Here is a 13,894-nt window from a genome sequence, read left to right on the forward strand (position 1 = left end):
TTTCTATGCCTACTCTATTTTTTTTATGTATGATAAAGAATGCTTTAATTTAAGTATGCATGTCTACTCCATATTTTTTTTATTATGATAAGTCATAGTTTTAGTTTAAGTATGCATGATGGTAGATTAGGAATAATAATAATAACTTATGCTAGCCTTGTTGTCATTCATGAAGATAAGCATGGCTAGAAGACGCAATATTAGAGCCGATAAGACAGAACCTCCACCTGATCTGATGCATGTAGTCACTGAACTTCAGCGTCAGGTCACAGAACAACAGCAAATAATAAATACTCTGATGAATCAGCAAGGGAACCCTGCTACCCCACCAGGGGATCAGAATACGATGCCAGTCATACCTGCTGCACCAGTGCCACCGGCACCTGTACCACCGGTAGGCCCAACCCTAGTGGTTCGTCAGGAGGCGTATATGATTCAGTGGCAGAGGTTGAAGCTGGAAGCTTTCTCCGGTAACTGTGAGCCATGGGACGCCCAAGCCAGGTTCAAGACTGTGGAGAGCATAGTGGAGTTATTGGATTGTCCTAAACACGAGAAAGCAAATGTGCATTGTTCTGCCTTACGGGCGATGCCAGAATGTGGTGGGACCGAATTAAAGAAAAGAGACAAGTAAATAAAATGAGATGGAAGGACTTCGAGACTGAATTCTTCGAGAAATTCTTTCACATGCGTGTGACGAACAAGCATTACTACGACTTCACCGAGTTCCGACAAGGTGACCTCTCAGTTAATGAAGCTGTGAAGAGATTCAACCGTCTAGCGCGCCTATGCCTAGAGTTGGTCAGCACAGAAAGAGAAAGGGTCAGACTTATGCTGAAGATGCTCAGACCCGAGATAGCTCTTAATGTGGCCGGCGGAGTTAATAGACCGCAGACTTCTGAAGAGTTAATCAGCAGTGCCCTGATCACCGAACACTACTTGAAGGCGCTGAACGAGGGCAAAAGTCAAGCCCAGCCGGGAGGACAGAAATCTCAAAACACCAAAGCCAACTGGAAAGGAAACCACAGTGGCAAGAGAAAGCAATGGAACGACTCTAAGGGTGGTCTAGCAAGCAAGCAACCTACGTTCCCTCAATGTACCACATGTGGGAAGAAGCATCTGGGAAAATGTCGTATGGGCACGAATAAGTGCTACAACTGTGGATTGGAAGGACATATGGCTAGAAACTGTCCTACCCAGAGTGAGACACCTCCTCATCAGTATGTCGAGAACAGAGGTGCTCCCCCACAGCTACACCTGATGCAAGCTGCGATAGAAGGTCCTCAGATAAGCCAAGGGTGATTGGAGGCCCCCGCCAGTTACGATGAATGCCAGAATTTTCTCCCTCACCAAGGAAGATGTGGCGAATGCTTCTACTGTTGTCACAGGTCAGATATTTATTTTCATTCAGCATGCTACTGTATTATTTGATATCGGGGCAACGCACTCGTTCGTCTCTACCCTGTTCACAAGAAAGATAGACATGCCACCCCAAGCCTTAGATTATAAATTCTTAATGACCCTGCCTTCGGGAGAAGTAATGCCATCTACTCATATGTTGCGAGCCACGCCCATCAGAATCGTAGATAGAGAACTCTACTGTGATATGATATTGCTTGACATGCAGGATTATGATATTATATTGGGCATGGATTTCCTGAGCAAGTACGGTGCTTCGGTAAAGTGCCGTAAGAGAAAAGTGGTCTTCCGGCCTGAAGCAGAACCGACGTTCGAATTTATCGGAGAGACAAGGAAAGAAATTAAGAAATTCTTATTAGCCTTAAAGGCACGGAAGATGTTGGACAATGGATGCACTGGGTTTCTAGCACATGTGGTTGATACAAGTCAAGCATAGGAACTGAATCTAGAAGATGTCAGAGTTGTATGCAATTACCCAGAGGTATTTCCTGACGAACTACCAGGGTTAGCCCCAGATAGAGAGATCGAATTTGAGACCGAATTGATTCCGGGTACTAAACCGATCTCTAAAGCACCTTACCGTATGGCGCCGGCAGAATTGAAGGAACTTCAAGAACAGCTACGAGAGCTACTCGACAAGGGACTTATCCGCCCTAGTCACTCCCCATGGGGAGCTCCAGTACTGTTTGTGAAGAAGAAAGATGGGTCTATGCGAATGTGCATAGACTGCTGAGCGCTAAATAAAGTGACGATCAAGAACCGGTACCCTCTACCACGGATTGACGACCTGTTTGACCAGTTAAAGGGTGCCATCATCTTCTCTAAGATTGACCTAAGGTCTGGTTATCATCAAGTAAAAGTGAAATGGGATGATATACCAAAGACGGCTTTCTGAACAAGATACGGACACTATGAGTTTGTAGTTATGCCCTTCGGAGTGACAAATGCTCCTGCCTTGTTTATGGACCTGATAAATCGGGTATTCTCAACATTTCTCAACAAATTTGTGATCGTCTTCATCGATGATATCCTCATCTATTCGAGAACTCAAGTAGAGCATGTTGAACACCTAAACATAATTTTGCGAATTCTCCAGGAGAAGCAGCTGTATGCGAAATTTTCCAAATGCGAGTTCTGGCTCGATCGAGTATCATTTTTTGGTCATGTTATCTCTAAAGATGGAGTAATGGTAGACCCAATCAAAATTGAAGTTGTGAGCAACTGGAACAGGTCAAAGAATGCCAATGAGATTAGAAGCTTTCTCGGGCTAGCAGGCTATTCCGGAAGTTCGTAGAGGGTTTCTCCATAATTGCAGCCCCTATGACAGCTCTCACCCGGAAGAATAAGAAGTACAAATGGACAGACGATTGCGATAAGAGTTTCACAGAATTGAAAAGGAGACTGACTAGTGCTCCAATTCTCACTCTTCCGGAAGGTAACGAAGGGTTCTATATGTACAACGATGCTTCCAAATTAGGACTCGGAGCCGTACTCATGCAGAATGGTAAGGTCATTGCCTATGCCTCTAGGCAACTCAAAGGACAAGAAAGAAATTACCCCACTCATGATTTAGAGCTAGCAGTCGTGGTCTTTGCTCTCAAGATATGGAGGCATTATCTATATGGAGCACAGTGTAAGATTTACACAGATCACCAGAGTCTAAAATATTTCTTCACACAGAAGGACCTAAAAATGAGACAACGTAGATGGCTTGAGCTTGTCAAGGACTATTACTGCGAGATCTTCTATCATCCGGGAAAGGCGAACAAAGTGGCTGACACACTCAGCAGGAAGTCCTAGGCCTCCTTAGTTACCCAAAGCTATTTTAAGTTCGAGGACGAACTTTTATGAGATATGGGGGGCTGTAACACCCATAGGATCCCTAGAAATTTTACATGAATTTATGCATGATTAAATAGGTTTCATGTGGATTCTTCTTTAAAAAATATATATAATAAAAAGAACCAAAAAGAGGCATGACCAAGGATTGAACCTTGGACCTCTTAGTAAGTTGTTCCATGTTATAACCAGTAGCCCCAGCAGGGGTGTGCTGATAAGAAAAGAGGGAAATTATGGTTAAAGGAAAGGAAAGTGAAGGCTCTTTTCACTAAAGAGGAGAGGTCCAAGTTTCCTTCCTCTTCTTAAAATGAAAAGAGAGTTTTACTTCCTCCCTTCATTTAGGATGAGTAAAAGAAAAGGGAAGGAAAAGTTCATTTTTCCTTCTTCCTTTCATTTGGAATAAAAGGAGAAAAGGAAAGATAAATTTTCATTTTCTTCTCTTCCTCCTCCCTCCTCCTCTCCACCGAAACGAAACAAACCTCTCCTTCCTCACCATTGCTGAACCAAGCAAAGCAGTTTCTCTCTAGGAAAAGCCTCACAACCAAGGTTACTTCTCTTAGAGAATTAAGCGAGAGATGTAAGTATCCCCTCACCTGCAGTACAATAGTTTCGTACGCTTTATGTTTAAAGGTTGTTGAAAAAAAACTTAGGGATTTCCTTGCAAGTTTCGGCCAAGATAAGGAGTTGTGGTCACTTATGGTTGTCAAGTTTACAATTCATGCTTCATGTTGTAACAAAAAGTCTAGAACCTCACTCTTGAGGTTTCGGCCAAAATGGAACATAAGGTTTAGATCAAAGTGTTGAAACCTAAACATGCTTGTTTTTGCTCCTTCATGATACATGATTTATTACATGTTGTTGGTTAAGTTTTCATGCTACATGTTGTATAAACAAAACCTAGAACCTTACCTTATGTTTCGGCCAAGATGGAACATAAGGTTTAGAGCAAAGTATTGAAACCTAAACATGTTTGTTTATGCTCCTTCATGATACATGATTTATTACATGTTGTTAGTTAAGTTTTCATGCTACATGTTGTATAAACAAAACCTAGAACCTTACCTTAGGTTTCAGCCAAGATGAAACATAAGGTTTAGAGCAAAGTATTGAAACCTAAACATGCTTGTTTATGTTCCTTCATGATACATGATTTATTACATGTTATAGTTAAGGTTTAATGCTACATGTTGTATAAACAAAACGTAGAACCTTACCTTAGGTTTCGGCCAAGATGGAACATAAGGTTTAGAGCAAAGTATTGAAACCTAAACATGCTTGTTTATGCTCCTTCATGATACATGATCTATTACATGTTGTTAGTTATGTTTTCATGCTACATGATGTATAAACAAAACCTAGAGTCTTACCTTAGGTTTCGGCCAAGGATGAACACAAGGTCTAGGGCAAGGTTTTGAAATCTAACCATGCTTGTTTCATGCTTCCTCATGATGTATGATTTCCTATGCAATGTTAGGTTAAATTTCCATGGCTTATGTTGCATGAAAAACCTAGAAACACCACCTTGAGGTTTCGGCCAAGGTTGAATATTAGAGTTAGAACCTCACTTATGGTTGTTGGGACCGAAATGTAGCTAGAGTGGGGGCGTGGGGGGGGGGGATGAATAGCTTGTCGTGCTCGTGCTCGGCGTTGCTTGTTTCTTCAAAGATGTGCAGCGGAAATATATATGAAACAACACACACAATGCTAACAAGTAGATTTACTTGGTATCCACCTCCAAAGGAGGTGACTAGTCCAAGGATCCACACACTCACACACACCTCCACTAATGAACACTCCTTTTCAGTAACTACCGAAGGCGGAGAAGCCCTACAAGTTCACACTACAAGAAGAAAGGGAAAGGATACACAAATACAAGCAAAAGATTACAATGAGTATAGAAAACCCTAACCTTAGCTTTCTTCTTCAGCTGTAGATCCGCCTCTTGTCTTGGAAAACCTCCAAGAACTTTCAAGAACTGATGATCTGAACATTGTGGAGAAGCTCTGGGAGCACAGTGAAGATCTGAGATGAATCAGTGAAGTTCTACCGAAAGAATCGAATGCCAACAACAAAATATGATGCTAACGGTCGGATCCCGATCGATTGGATTGCTCCCAATCGATCGGGGAGGCTTTGGATCAATTAGTCGATCAATCCAGAGCGCCTCTGTACTCTGTGGGAAATACCTGGATCGATCGGCTGATCGATTCAGCCTTTATCGCGTAAAAACGTGCCACCCCAATCGATCCACTGATCGATTGGGGTCTCTGGGTTGATCGACCGATCGATCCAGAGATGTTCTGTGCGCTCTATGACTTACCCACTCGAGAATTGTCGCGGGGACCTTCCCAATCGATCGACCGATTGATTAGGCATCAGCCAATCGATCGACCGATCGATTAGGCGTCAGCCAATCGATCGACCGATCGATTAGGCATCAGCCAATCGATCGACTGATCGATCCAGAAATTGGTTTTTACCCAAAACCAAGTCCCAAGCCCCCAAACCAACATCTGGTCAATCCATGACCTGTTGGTTCATCATGCCTAGCATCCGGTCACCCTTGACCTGCTAGGACTCCCTCACCAAGTGTCCGATCAATCCCTTTGACCCACTTGGACTTTTCCTCATCATGCCAAGTATCTAGTCACTCCCTTGACCTACTTGGATATTCACCAGATGTCTGGTCAACCTTGACCCATCTGGATTTCCTCGTGCCAAGTATCCAGTCAATCCTTTAACCTACTTGGACTTCCCAACATCAGATGTCCGATCAGCCTTGATCCATCTGGATTTTCCCTTGCCTAGTTTCACTCACCAGGACTTTCAACCTACCTAGCTTCACTCACTAGGTCTTTCACCTAGCTTCACTGACCAGGATTTTCCTTCTACCTAGCTTCACTCACTAGGTCTTTCACCTGGCTTCACTCACCAGGATTTTCCTTCTGCCTAGCTTCACTCACTAGGTCTTTCACCTGGCTTCACTCACCAGGATTTTCCTTCTGCCTAACATCCCAGTCAGGACTTCCCAGTCAAGTATCTGGTCAACCTTGACCTACTTGACTCTTCTTCAACCAACCTGATCAGACCCTGATCAGAGGGGAATTACACCAAACAATCTCCCCAAATGAACAACTGCACCTGCACTTGTCCATATCATCGAAGTCTTGTATTGTCAAAATATCGAAACCCAAACCATGACTCAAGCTTGGTCAACCAGGTTAACCTTGACCTAAGGGATATTACACCAACAATCTCCCCCTTTTTGATGTTTAACAATACCTCATTTAAGTTAGGCTATTTCCCATAGCCTCAACTTCCTTCATGCCACTAGGTAATGAAGGCGTAAGTTAAACCCTACATTCTCCCACTAAGAAGGCAAACTCCCTCTTAGATAATGAAGGCCTAACTTAAACCCTACATTCTCCCCCTATTGGCACACAACAACAAATTCACTTGTTGACAACTCTCCCCTTTGAGACTCTCCTCCTGAAGAGTTGCTCATCGTTGTTCGCAACTTCACTCATTGTGATCAACACGATAATGAAAGTCCCACACCTTTCATTTATCCTTAACCCTACATTCTCCCCCAATGTAGACAAATGCCCAACCTTGAGCATTTACAACTTAAACAATGAAGATATCCACTCTCCATTGTAAACCAATGCTCAACCTTGAGCATCTTTCACTAAGGAAGATTAACCACCTTCCACGGTGTATGAAAATTTAGTTTTCATGTCCTTAAAGAGTAACTCCCCCTAAAGACATGTACGTAACTTCTGTCATTCCACCAACAATGACTTGGAATCCCTAAACCTTAAGGAAACCCAAACTTAGAAGTTTTGAGGTTCAAAAGTTCAAAATTTGAATCAACCTCAACGTAAACTTCTACTTAGTCTCCCTTAACCAGTCCATCCTTGTTTTCAACATGAAAACACCATTTTTATGTATACAAATGTATTTTTAGGGGTTTGGAATGGTTACCTAGACTAAAATAGGTTCAAAATGATGAAAATAAGCTTTCCCAGCCAAAGTCAGCATCTTCGATCGATTGGAGTTGGGTTCCAATCGATTGAACCAGCTTGAATCGATCCACTGATCGATTCAGGAGGACTGGATCGATCGGTGGATCGATCCAGGAAGCTTCTGTTCGCGAGAAGCCTACCCTTAATCGATCGCTCGATCGATTGAGACCCTTCAATCGATCGGGTGATCGATTGAGACCCTTCAATCGATCGGGTGATCGATTGAAGGCCTGATAGTTTTGAAATTCACTTTCAGTGACTTTCAGAAACCCCTAGAAAAATCTACAAAATTCTAAAAATCGTGAAAATTTGTGTAGACATTATTTAGGGCATATAGTATCATGGAAATATAGTTTTCATTGAAAAGACTTCATATTTTCAATGATTGACACAAACTTGAATATCTCGTAAAAACTTTAGTGTTTTCTTCAAGTTTGTGCTCAACTATTCAATGATGATTACTATCAAAAGATAGTCTTCACCAAGGTTTTCCAAAACACTACAACAAAAATATTAAAAGACAACGGTTAAAAACCGTTGTCGTAGACCCTTTAAAACCGTTGTAATTGGTAGTGTTGTTAAAAGTGGGGGGCTACGACAACGGTTTTTAACCGTTGTCTTTGAATGAAAAGACAATAGTTTTGCAACGGTTTTAAACCGTTGTGTTTGAATGAAAAGACAATGGTTTAAAACCGTTGTTATTTAGAGCATTTTTACTGCAGTTACAATCGGTTTTGGGGCTACGACAATGATTTTTAACCGTTGTCTTTCAATGTGATAGACAACAATAACAATTTTAAACTGTTGTCTTTTGAATTATTATCTTTTAATACCAATATATCATATTTCAATTTAAATATATAGTAAAGAATCATAATCAAGAAAGAATATTCCCCACATCAATATCATTCAAAATGTTACTTATAAAAGAATTACAATCACAAAAGGAAAAACATGTCTCATATTCAAATAAAATTTATCCCAATACAAATAAACAAATAAACTCCATTTGCAACTAATGAACAATAGCCAAAAGACTAGAAACTTGTGATGGTGGTTCATGTCATGTAGGATTGCACTTAATTATTGTCAACCCAAATCCCATCACAATCTTCAACTTGTAGGATTTCATTGAAATCCTCTTTCCAGCTTGCTGATTCTTTCATGCCAACTTTTTTCAATATTGTTGATCATTAGTTCCATAATAAATCTAGTCTTCCCCATACCAGCTCCATCAAAAAGTTCAATCTTTCTACCCCTTTGATAAGACACTAGGAGATCAACAACCTATTGATATTAAAAGAAATACACTATTATATATATGAAAAAACTTGTTCTGAAAAAATAATAAACACACATATGTTTTTACAACAGTTACCTGAATAAGTACATCATACAAAAGGTATTAGTTGTGAGATGAGTTATTTGAATGTTTGCATGGCAACACAAGTAGAAGTCAAATTCAGTAGGATGGCCTATCTTAGAATCGACAACAGTCCCTGGAATTTCAAGGATGGAAAGCTCCATTGAGAAAACAAGGTTTAAAAAAATATACAAAATAGAATTATCTTGAAAATGATGCATCCATGCTATCAACTAAACTAACTAGGCAATATGTTTCCACTCTTATCAATAAATTAGTGGTCACCGTGATTGTTAGCAAACAGTATAGTGTGATGACATTTTTGGACCACCACAAAAGTCATTGGAGGTTGATAGTTTGGTTCTAGAGAGGCACAAGCATGAAATACATATGGAATGTTGAGTACAAAAACACTGAAACAAGAATCGTAGTATAAATTCTTAGAAAATTTACTTTTCTGATCGCATCTAGTTCATATAGTAGAACTTGATAGAATTGACCCTCACTCACTCCATCCTTGAATGTACAACTTGCTATATTAATCTAAACAATCAAGTATTTTTTATGTTTTCCAAAGATTCATACCTGTAGAATATAATCCGTTGAGGCTTTTATCTAGTAGCCTTTTTGAAGGAAATAAGTAGCTTCCTGGATATTACATAGCAGATGTTCTACTTAGGCAGGTAAATTGGAAAAGAAAACCAACATTCTATTTAAAACTGATTTTATATTGTATTTCATACTTTATCATGTCACCAGTAAGAGTTCCTTGTTGAGAATCTTGCCAGACCTTAAACATATCTTGAATTAATTCTTGACGAGCCTAAGCACAGACCAATCGAGCATATTTTGTCACCTCGAGCCAGTCTTAAGATGCAACAACCTGACAAACCAAATATAATCAAGATAGTAAGGATACATCAAGGCAACTATACATCGATAAGTTGTTGTACCACCCAAAACAAGCAGTATAATTGTTAAACTGCTGTTATATGGATATCAAAGATATTTAAAAAGTCATCAATTTACTAAATCCCATCAGAGTCAACCACACACAAGCATAAATTTAAAGTGAATTGAATCTAATGACATTTTTAATTTATTGGTTAAATACCAATTGACATCAAGTTTCATTATACCAGGACCCTTATCTTTTGGCAAGATTGTTATAGAAAATATACAATATATCTCTGAGGTCCAAAAAATGGTTGGCAAAGAAAAATATAACCTAACCCAACATGAACAGGAAAATTATATCAACCACAATACAAAAAAAATTAATTCACACTTCTGCATGAGTTGTATGTGCCAGCAATGAAGACAGACTTGACTTTGGAGCACAGAAACTTCTTCTTCGTCCATGATGGTTTTCTATTTTTCAACAAGCAGATTTCAACCTTGCATTGCAAAATTGTGGCAGAAAGATTCCAAAATAACCAAGAAGCATAGCAGAAAGAAGATATTACAAAGTTTTCAGAAAAGTCCAAATTATAAACCTCTTGATCACCCAAAAGATCATATATTGTTGGTTCAACAGACTTCCCAAGGTATATGATCTAAACAAAGGAAGTAAAAGTAATGCATCAAAATCTTTGATCAAACAACACTATATTATCTTCTGGAAGCTTACTGAATCATGATCACATTTAAGAAAAATGTCATGGACATTTATGAAGTCCGTAGAGCTTGGTCCATTGTAGAAAGTTGCCTTCCGAGACACACTAGTAACTGCGATTGCTTCTTTGTCCACAAACCAGACATCAGGATGGCATGTGAGGCCTGCTATATGAATACATCGGGTAGGGATTATGTCGTAGAGGATGGAACTGCTTTAGCCCTGGAACGTTGGTTCGTTTGGCGGCAACCTGAAACAAAGCATTCATCTTGTTGTTAGAAAAACCAACGTTGCTGTTAATAAGAATTTAAAAGTGTGCTGGTAAGAAAAATACTTGAGATTAAATAGACAAACCTTGATTGGACGACCATGAAGCTCAGACTCATGCAACCAAAAGGCTTCTTGGACTGCCTCAACTTCCAAGAATTCGACATAAGCAAAACCCTTTGGCTGACCATTTCGGTCAGTGAGAATGGTGACTCTGTTAACAGTACCACACGACTAAAATGTTGTTGAACCTCTTCAGGGGTGCAAGCATAATCAACCTACAGTTTAGTAGAAATATCAACATGAGTATCAATCTAGCAGTGGCTTTCCCAACTCAAGATGTTGCTACTAAATCACTTGCTGTTAGAGGTTTCAGAAGAATTCTATATGTATAAAACATAACAATCATTGAGAAATAGTTACAGTGTGACTGTTGATGCTAAGAATAAGAAACCAAAATTCTCTAATAGAAGACAACAACCCTATCCAATTCGGAACAAGTATCAAAAAAAAAAGATAGCCTTAGCATAGACTATATATTACAAAATTCTAATAAGGTGCAAGTCGAGAATCCTCAGTAACTTGGGCATATATATATATATATATATATTTCAAATAATTCTTTGTTTTAAATAATCTTTTTCCCTTTTTTTTCTTTGGTAATTTTTTCAACTACAAGCTAATGGTAACTAGAGTTCAATGTTACTCTGTACAATCTTATAGGACATAACTTTTGTATGGATCTACTATAAAGACGAATTGAAGATGTCTGGTACAAGGACAATAATACCAAATTTTAATCATTGAACCACTTAAATTCAGCCAAACCATAACAATGTTACTACAAATTATCAAACTTCTAATGAGCACAAACACAGTTTTGAGAACTTGAACATTATAGTAGGCACTCTTTACATGTACCACATTCAAGTAATACGGCACCAAAAAAGAAAAAGTGGGAAGGTAAATCAAAGCATTAATATGCCAAATAATACCAGAATCTAACATCCACAGCAACATCATTACAGTTTGAAGTAGTGTATCTAAATAGAGGTCCCTAAGACATCATTTGTAGATATAGGAAAAATATTCAATAACTTGAAAAATAAACATTGTGAATTTAACTAATTTGATTAGTCCATAGAATTATGGATAAATAAGGGTCATGGGTCCACTAAGAAACAATCCAAGATATAGAAGACAACAATATCAAATTATATGTAAATATCATGTGATGCCCACAGTAAACCTGTAGCAACAATTAGACAACAGAGAACTAGAAAAACTCGCATTGCCAACAAATATCGAGAAGGAATCAACCTCTTCATTGATTGATTGATTTGTTGCAGGTCCACTAGGCTCTATATAATGCAGAAGACAATTGGTCCAAGACTTTTCAGAAAAAAAAGAAATAAAAATAAAATCTTAGACCTAGAAAGAAAAACTGGACTACATCATTTAACCAACCAAAAAAACCAAAATGCAATATAAATACTTCCTTACTGCTATGTTATACTAGAAATATACAATGTTGAGATATATTAGGAAGAAAGTGAATCACGAGTACGAGCACTAGTATAAAGAGGTTTAACACATGGAACTTGAGTCCCACATTAGAGGCCCCAGCAGGGCAATGGTGTCCAAGTTGAGCACTTTGACAACCCCATCTTCTGCCAGCAATGCATAGCGCTGGGATCGGATGCCTAGGCCCATGGGCTTGTCTGGCAGATCCAACTCCACCCCGAGTGCCAAGGTGAACTCCCTGTTTCCGTCGGAGAGTAGCAAAACCTCGTCCCTAATGTTGAGATCCTTCTTCCAGGCTTGCATCACGGAAGCGTCATTGACCGAGATGCAGGTAACGGTGTCCATGCCTTTGGCATGCTGCTCCCCATCCTTTTCCACAAATCCAGGGAGGTGCTTTTGCGAGCACGTCGGCGTAAAGGCCTCGGGACGGTGAAGAAGATGGCTTTCTTGCACTTGGTGAGATCAAGGATGGTGACGGTCTAGAGCTCCCCATCGGAGCCGAAGTAGGAGAGGTTGGCGTCAGGAAGATTGTCTCCGATGGAGATGGTGGTTGTGACGGCAGGGGCAGAGGGAAGAGGAGAAGAGGTGGGGGAAGAGGGAGGACCTACGAGTGTGCAGTCAGAGGTGTAGAGTGGTAGTGGAAACGGAGCGGTGGAAGCGGATGACAGAAGGGAGGAGGCAGGGCAAAGAAGGGGCGACAAGTTTAGGGCTTGGAGAGGAAAGGAGAAGGGGCTTGGATCGAGAAGGTAAAGGGATAGAATACTGCGGCAAAAAATTTCGGGGAGAGGGAAAGAAAAAACGCCGCGGCAAAAAATGGCGAAGCGGGAAAAAGTGGCGAAAGAAGCGCACATAGACAACAATTTTAAAAAACCGTTGTCGTAGCCTTTAAAAACCATTGTCGTAGCCCCAAAAAAATATAAATAGACAATGGTTTTTAAAAACCGTTGTCATATGCCAAAAAAATTACTAAAAGACAATGGTTTTTGTTAAAACCGTTGTTAAAAGGCAAAAAGACAACGATTTGGTATAAAATCGTTGTCGTTTGAGTGTTGTTGAATGAGGTTTTTCTTGTAGTGAAAGCATTTTAAAATTATTTTCAAAACCAATATCCAACCATGTTCCTTGGGCTCAATGCACATGACTTGTACATTAGCTTTCCCAATGATTGGAAAACACATAACTATGTGTTTTGATGAACTTAAAACTCAAAAGAATGCACTAAATCAACATCTTAAGTTTTGTTCATCATCCTAACATCTCACTTGTTTCTAATGTACACTAAAAACATATACAAGTCACCTTATGGGTCTTTGTGAGATGTAAAGTTTGGTTTTGCCCTAATTTAGGGATCATGCATATCTATCTAGGCATTTTTGAATTATAGACATACACCAAGAATGTTACTTGTTAATTAATGTCATTAGTCCTTAATAAACAAGGAATTAAAATGATGCATGATGATGTTATGGCATACATCAAAATGAAATAGCTTTCAAAAGAAAGATTCCTATAACTACATGATATATGTATGACATGACATAGTATTTTTGTATTTTTCATAGTAAGTCATAAATGCAAAATACTAAACTAAATATGATGTCATGGCATATAGTGAGCAAACAATCATGGCAAGGTTTAGCATAAATAAAATACCTATATTACCTATCTAAGTGTCCTTAAACCTTAGCTAAGTTAAAAATTAAACCTAGATTGCCCTCTAAACACTCCAAGAAAATGCCAAAACCTAAATTGGCATTTCTAGTTCTCTTGATTAACTTATGCCAATTGAAATTAAGCTTATTCCTCAAATGTTGGCATATTTCATTCTTCCACAAGAGTAACACT

General features: G+C 39.3%; 1 long non-coding RNA gene and 1 pseudogene across 1 annotated transcript; both read right to left on the reverse strand.

Annotated features, from left to right (window-relative positions):
• Nucleotides 1-10,019: 10,019 nt before the first annotated feature.
• LOC122005071 lies at nucleotides 10,020-10,369 on the reverse strand. The gene is made up of 3 exons (XR_006118313.1): nucleotides 10,274-10,369; nucleotides 10,140-10,199; nucleotides 10,020-10,040 (listed from the first exon to the last, which is right to left on the reverse strand). It is a non-coding gene; the product is annotated as an uncharacterized LOC122005071 (long non-coding RNA).
• A 1,666-nt stretch (nucleotides 10,370-12,035) lies between these two features.
• LOC121998266 lies at nucleotides 12,036-12,900 on the reverse strand (annotated as a pseudogene).
• Nucleotides 12,901-13,894: the final 994 nt, after the last annotated feature.

This window comes from Zingiber officinale, chromosome 1A (genome assembly GCF_018446385.1).
Source record: "Zingiber officinale cultivar Zhangliang chromosome 1A, Zo_v1.1, whole genome shotgun sequence".
Taxonomy (NCBI): domain Eukaryota; kingdom Viridiplantae; phylum Streptophyta; class Magnoliopsida; order Zingiberales; family Zingiberaceae; genus Zingiber; species Zingiber officinale.